The 6,937-nt window shown below is 34.8% G+C and overlaps 1 protein-coding gene across 2 annotated transcripts in view; it reads right to left on the bottom strand.

Moving 5' to 3' along the window:
• LOC141962838 (sodium channel protein type 2 subunit alpha-like) overlaps positions 1-867 on the bottom strand; it is a 75,156-nt gene extending 74,289 nt beyond the window's left edge. For both annotated transcript variants that reach the window (XM_074911476.1, XM_074911475.1), the window contains exon 1: positions 684-867. The gene's annotated coding sequence lies outside the window, so the exon portion shown is untranslated. The remainder of the gene's footprint in view (positions 1-683) is intronic.
• Between the last annotated feature and the right edge of the window lie 6,070 nt (positions 868-6,937).

Genomic DNA, 6,937 nt, shown 5'->3' on the forward strand with positions numbered 1-6,937 from the left:
TCTTGTGCCGATTTCTTCAAACAGTCCTATTAAGAAGCATCTATGAAGCTAGACAGTAATGTTACATGCAAAATGTGAACTGTATCGTCAGTGTGGACCTCTGGTTAATTAACAGCTGGTGAGCCTATTCTCTCATACACACAGACACACAACCATGCAAAAATTGGCACAGAAATAAAATATTTCATTATATATATTTTACAAAATCTAATAAGGGAATTTCTTCAAATACCATATATATTTTGAAAATAGCAGTAACAAACCCCATAGATTTTATTCCTGGATCATCAGAATCTGAGATGCTCAGAATCTTATGAGACCTGCTGTTCCTGAGCCTGAATATAACCAGATTTTTCTTCTTAGGAAACAAGGTCACTTCTATAAAACACTAGGAATTAATTTAGTATAGCTTGATTATAAAATGATCTGATTTTGCAAGTAAGACTACTGCATCACAACATCACATTAAGAGTAAGAGGCCAGATACTAGATTTAACAAGGTTAAAATGAAAAAAATCACACCATTATCACAATCAGTCAGTACAAAATGGCTTTGAATTCCCCATTTCATCTTTGGCTCTACCTTAACAGCAAACCAGAGAGTAAAATCCGATTCTGCAATGTGGAAAAGATCATATTACTAAGATTTATTATGGGTACAATTAAATGTTTTGCCAGCTTACCTGATTGAAAGAGAATGACAAATCACTGCAAAGCCCAGCATCCAAAAATAACATGATAATATAAGTCTCCTCCTGAAATAGTCCAGATTTCCATCCACAAGGCTTTACTAATTAATTATAATTTCCGTATTCTCTATGGAAAAAGAAAACACAGAGACCTTTCCAGAATCCTCTCTGATTCTGCCTCCGCTTCCTGTTCTCAGTCTCACTCTATGGTACCCAACATATATCAGAAAACAGCTTATTAGGAGAAGCGGGAGCGGGGGGGCGTGAAGGGTGGGGGAATGGAGGGGGGAGAAGTGAAAAAAATGCAGCACCTAACGTGGCAGCTCCACCTACTGGTAAAGATAATGAATACGTACAAAGCAGCAGTTTATGAGGCATCTTTATTCCAGTTTATTCTGACCTAACACTTCAAACAGCTCCTGTGTAGTAAGTTCCTCCAGGCAAGAAGCAGAACAAACCAGCAAAACCATACTGATTACTGAATAACCCTTTTAAAGACTTTTTCTTAAAATAATTAAATTTTAAAACATTTGTCTATATACATTCAGCAGAGCATTTAGTTTTAAATGTGCTATTTCCTTTAAAAATCCAGGGGAAGAGAGGACTGTGTAAATAAGAGAGCATAGACACTGACTGCACACCTAACTGGTGTATGCTGAACTTGCTGATTATCTTGATACTCTCTTATGCATTAAATACTACCATCCACATAAAAGAGTATAAAATGTACTATGCTTATGTAAAAAGCATAGCTCAAAGTCTTTCCCTTAGACAGGATTCCTGGCCATGTGCAGATTTACATCTGCTTACCTAGGATTCCCCTGACCATCCTGGGAAGAATTATTGTTGGAGCAGTGGCTCCAACATCGCCTGGTCCACGGGCAGCAGTATTGAGTGAATATTGTGCTTCAGGCAACATATTATTTTGTCCTGCATGTCAGTTTAAGGAGTATTGCATCTGTGGAAAACAAGATGTAGAAACGCTGAGCAATGTCAGCAAGTGTGTGCAATATATTGACTCATAGCCTTGGGTTAGAGACCCCTACAGTTCCCAACTAATTTAAAATCAAGCTACCAGCTTTGTTCAGTCATGTGGGATTTAATGAACAAACGTTATTCCACAAAACAAGAAAACAAGAATATAAGAGACAATGAATGTGCTACTCGCTAGTAGCTCCTGTGTTTTCTCTAAGTACCTCTTCAGCAGTGGCCAGAGATAGCCCCATTCTCAGTCCCACTGGTCACAAACTTGGCTTTGGAAGCAAAGACACCAGGGCAGCCAGCACATATCCAGCCTGACGGCTGCTAGCAAATCACAACTACATGAAGCAGCAGTAGCGGTGACAACTGCCTACAACTGATCCCCCTTCTCTGTAATATCATACAGATATCCCTATTTAAATTAAATATTTAAACCACAATCCTTACACTTTTGTGTCAGTTTGTGATGAGCCCTTTTGACTTCAGTCAAGCTTGCTGCTTACTTGACAGATATAAATATCAAATTTGGCTAATAACAGCAAGCAGAAATACATTTTCATAGGATGTATGTATTCTGTATGTGCAGAATATAATATATTAAGTGTATATAGTATATTACTATAATTACTACAATTAAGTATATAGTATATTAACTGTATATTAAGTGAAAGAGATGTCCCCCCAGCTTGCAAATGCAGCTGCATTACTTTCCTTATGTTTTTGTGAAACTGGAGCACATGGGGACACTCCTGATCACACTGTTCAAGCAAATCCCCCCTTTTATTACAAAGAGACTGTGAGGGTGTGAACATATACCACAGTTTTATAAGAAAAAAACACCAAAATTTCTTGTCCCTTTGGTTTTAATACTTACATTTTCAAACTTCCAGAGGTTAAGAAGGAATGCATTTTTAATAAAAAATATTTATTGTCTCTAAAGCATTGTTTTTTCTTTCATAGGATTATGTTAATTTAGCAAACTTGTAAATGAATTGAAGTTTGTGTCTTGATTTTAAGCTGCTTAGGAACATTGTTTTGCAACCGTGTAACTGTGTTTTGAAAATCAAACCAGTCTTTGGACAGGACTTTCATTTGCTTACAGGATGCATTTCTTTTGTTTATTTTTTTAAATCTTAAAAAAATTTCTTGGTGTTTGGAAGTTTTCTTTAGAAAGTCTTTATGTCATAGTTGAAATGTAATCATCATCTAGTAATGTCGCTGTTAAGGGTGGGTTATACATGTCGAATCTGTTTCTTCTGGAAAAATGAAGAAATTCTAATCTACATAATTATTTCAACCTCATTAAAAATTAGAAAACATTGTCCTTAATACCAGCAGTGTAATTCCAACAGAAAAGGGTTGGAACCTGAGCTGGTTCTGAGATTTGATTCTCTGATAAGTTTTATAACAGCATTTTCTTAGAATAACTAATTCTTGTGTGCTGCTGTTCCAAAAGATGGATAGATTAACATCGTATTACTAGAAAACCCCCAGTCCTGCTTTTTTGTGGTAGTGTCCTTTTATTGATTGTAATCTTCTGTGATATATGAGTTGGTACAATGGCTATACATAATGTATTCGTCTATACCAAGACAACATTCTCAGAGTTGTAGGTCTGATAGTAATGTTGTGTCACTCATTTAAACAGATGAATTATCACCTCTCACATTAAAAAAAAGCAATTCAGAAAAGTTTTGTTTGTAGAAATAAGCATGCCATACAAAATAATGGTAAATGTTCATTTATGAGTATGGATTATATATGGCTTATATTCTTCTTTAATCAATATATAGGATTGCCTGTATAGTGATTCCAAGTCATTGAAACCAGTCAGAGTCTGATTTAGTGAAACAGAGTTTGAATCATGTTCTTAAGTATTCCTTAGCACTTTTTTAATCTATCAGTGGAACAACAGGATACAAATAACAATGCAATATGCATAAATATACATTTATACTATAAATGCAGCAAACCATCTATATGGAACAAATCTTCACACATACTCCTGAATTTTTAAACACGAAAATTTCATTTAAAAAAATTATCTTTCACCACAAATATATATATATATGATAGTATGTATAGCAAATGTATGCACACTATGTATAAAAAACCATCTCCCTCCCTTCCTCTGCCTCGCTAGATCCCACTGAACAGTTGACTGCCAGATCTGAAAATCAGAAGTAGCCATTCAAAAGACAACAACAAATAGACAAAAGTAATTTATAACAATGCCAGCCAAGCACTTGTTTCAATTTAAATTATTAGTACAACTTTTAATGAATCATCACTGAAAGTTCATTTTAGAAATTACATTTTAAAATATAACCGGAAAAGCCCTGACATTTCTAAATAATCTGTTTGTCTGGGAATCCTGCCCCAGGTGCAGTTATGCTCTCAGTAATGAGTGAATAGATGCAAAGCTAGTCTCTTTTGACTGAAGAGTTGAAGCAGAAATGTTGAAGTATCTTAGTTGCAAAGAGAAAAGTAATTTTGAGGTGTTAAACATGGATACAGCCCCTGTATGAGGTCTCATTTGAGGCCAAGCTCTCATATATAGCTCACACGTACAGACTCAGCAATGCAGTCATCAGCCTGTTTTAACATCAGATATTTTGTTTGATTAATACCATTATTTTTGGACAATAATTCTCTTTAGTAATTCTCAGGCACTTTTTTGAACATTAATATGTGCTTAAAGGCACCAAAATATAAGACATGCTGTCATATCTATTCCTTCAGCTACTTTCCTGTATTAAGTCTTTGAATGTAATCTAAATTGCAGTATTTCGGTATAAGTGATGGATCTGACTTCAATTCCAGTTGAAGACTGACTGATATAAGTGTATAAATGTATTTTCCCACCTTTGGTTTCTTTCTTTTTTTTTTTTTTTTTTTCTCTAGAGTACAGAATCAAAAAAAACCCTCTGCTTTTAACAAATTTTGTACCAGAGTTACTAATGCATATTTACAAGCCATGGACCTAACATAGTGGCTTTCCAGCTAATAATCTGCACTTTTACTTGGGAATCTATTTTTATTTGACTGCCACTTAGGGTGGTAAGCAAAATTTAGAGAAGGCAACACACTCAACTGCAGTGGAAGAATCTGGTCTAACATTTAAGGAAGATCAGTGGTAGGCTTGCAAAGGAGTTTCTACAGTTTCTTTTTATTCAAAAACTTGCAGGTTGCACATGTGGAATTGCAAAACTGGGAAAGAAGATCCAAAATGTTGCAAGCAGTCAAGTGCTATAGAACAGAACTGCAGAACTTCTTGGATTAGATAGGAGCCTGAGGTTACAACTCAACTCCATGTCCTCACTGTATCATCAGTGAAAACATAACATTCTGTTTGTATAGGATCACTTGAAAGCATAAGGACTTCATAGTAGCTTAAGCCTTTGACTGCTAAAATATTTTAACAGGCCACGGAGCACACATTCTGAAAAATTATCTGCTTTAAGGTATTCATAATAATAAATATATATATATCTCATAATAATAATATAACAATAAATTGTGATCAGCAAGCTGTACTTTAATGGTTGTAGCTTTCAATAATAATACATTTTTTTAACATTAATGATATTAAATAATAGTTAGACCCCTCCTATTCTAAGCAATACAAGGCCATACCCAAATAGCCTCACTCCCAATAATTCCACTGTTTTAGTAAAAATTAATTAGAAATAAGTCTCATAGCATGAAACACCCCAACCACCTTCCATATGTGCCTAAGTGATTCCCAAATATTGACCTCTAGTTACAACTTTCCTGTCATTCAGATGAACTAAAATCACAATTATAAAATTATTGTGAGCTAAACAAAATGTACACAACAATCACAGCTTAGAGATGTTTTAAAATCTTAAAACATTCACATTATATATACTGTATATACCTACACACACACTTTGTGCACACATATATATATATAAAGTAGGGATCTTCTGTATTTATGTTTTGAATAAATAAGAGCATCATATGAGATTGATATCTGTTTAGCCTAGTGGTCTAACAGTAGCCAATGCCACAGGTTTCTAAGTTCAAGATAATTAGCAGCAAATAATAATAATAAAATAACTGGTCACTAAAAATATTTTTTCTCATGCCAGTGATCCTCAAGCTAGTGGGTCTAGCTGGCACACTACTTGGTTGCAGGAGCTTCACAGCCAACTTCACTTGGCATTGTTAATTACTTAGTGAGAGAGTCGGTGAAAAGTTCCATAGGTTAACTGGAAAGATGTAGCTTTCCCACCATGTATGTGCTAGATGTTACTGTCCTCTAGCATGGAGCAGGCACTGCATCTGCTTCCACCACAGAAGTTTAGGAATTTCTGAGTGCTAGAAGCAACATTCTTTCTAATCTTGTTAATCTTGCTTGATAAGACTTTTTATTTTATGTCTGTTTCAGCATAACACAAGAGTGTCATAGAAGGCAACTAATTCATAAGTTAATATTTTTTTGCATGACATATAATATACCTGAAGTTATAAATATACAGGCCAATAGCTTAGGAGGATTCTTAAAAACACTAAATACTTATGTAAGTAATATGAGTTAGAACAAGGAGCAGGCACTGGCTCAGATAATAAGGATTCAGTATCTAAGGCTTGCAAGTTTCTTGTGTAACTTCCAGAACATAATGTATGTTTGTATCTCAGTTCCTCACCTATGGAATGGAGATAATAATTCCTGATTTCAGAAGGAGCTATAGGATAAACTAATTTTGTTAGCCAACCATGCTGTAGAGAACAAGACTGAAGAAGTAGTTTAATATTCCTTGTAATGTCCAAAGAGGCCAGCCAGGCCTAGGAAGCTATTTCAGGCTATATAGGCACTATATATTCACAGGACACAGATCATGTTCAAAAGAATCTACTATATATATGACAAGACCAATAAACAAAGACAAAATGCAAGCAAGCAATTTCAGAATGAAGAAATACAATTTCAAATAGACAGATTTTAAGAGGTGGACAAATGAATTAAATGATACCTCAGCAACAAGTGCAGTAGTGCTCTCAGAGCTAGTAACAAAATCTAATAATGTTTTCCCAGGACACCTATAAACAGAGAGATTGCATTCATATGTTTTCATTCCATTTATTGCTACTGAGTCATGTGGTTTAATTGGTCAGATGAAAGCTAATCATCACTTGGAGAGAGGGGAGGTTTTGTTAAGCAAACCTCAAGTTATGATTTATTTATTTGCTAGTCTTTAAAAGCAGAAATGCCTAGAAGAATTGCTCTGCTTAATAACATA

This window comes from Athene noctua, chromosome 7, assembly GCF_965140245.1.
Source record: "Athene noctua chromosome 7, bAthNoc1.hap1.1, whole genome shotgun sequence".
NCBI lineage: Eukaryota > Metazoa > Chordata > Aves > Strigiformes > Strigidae > Athene > Athene noctua.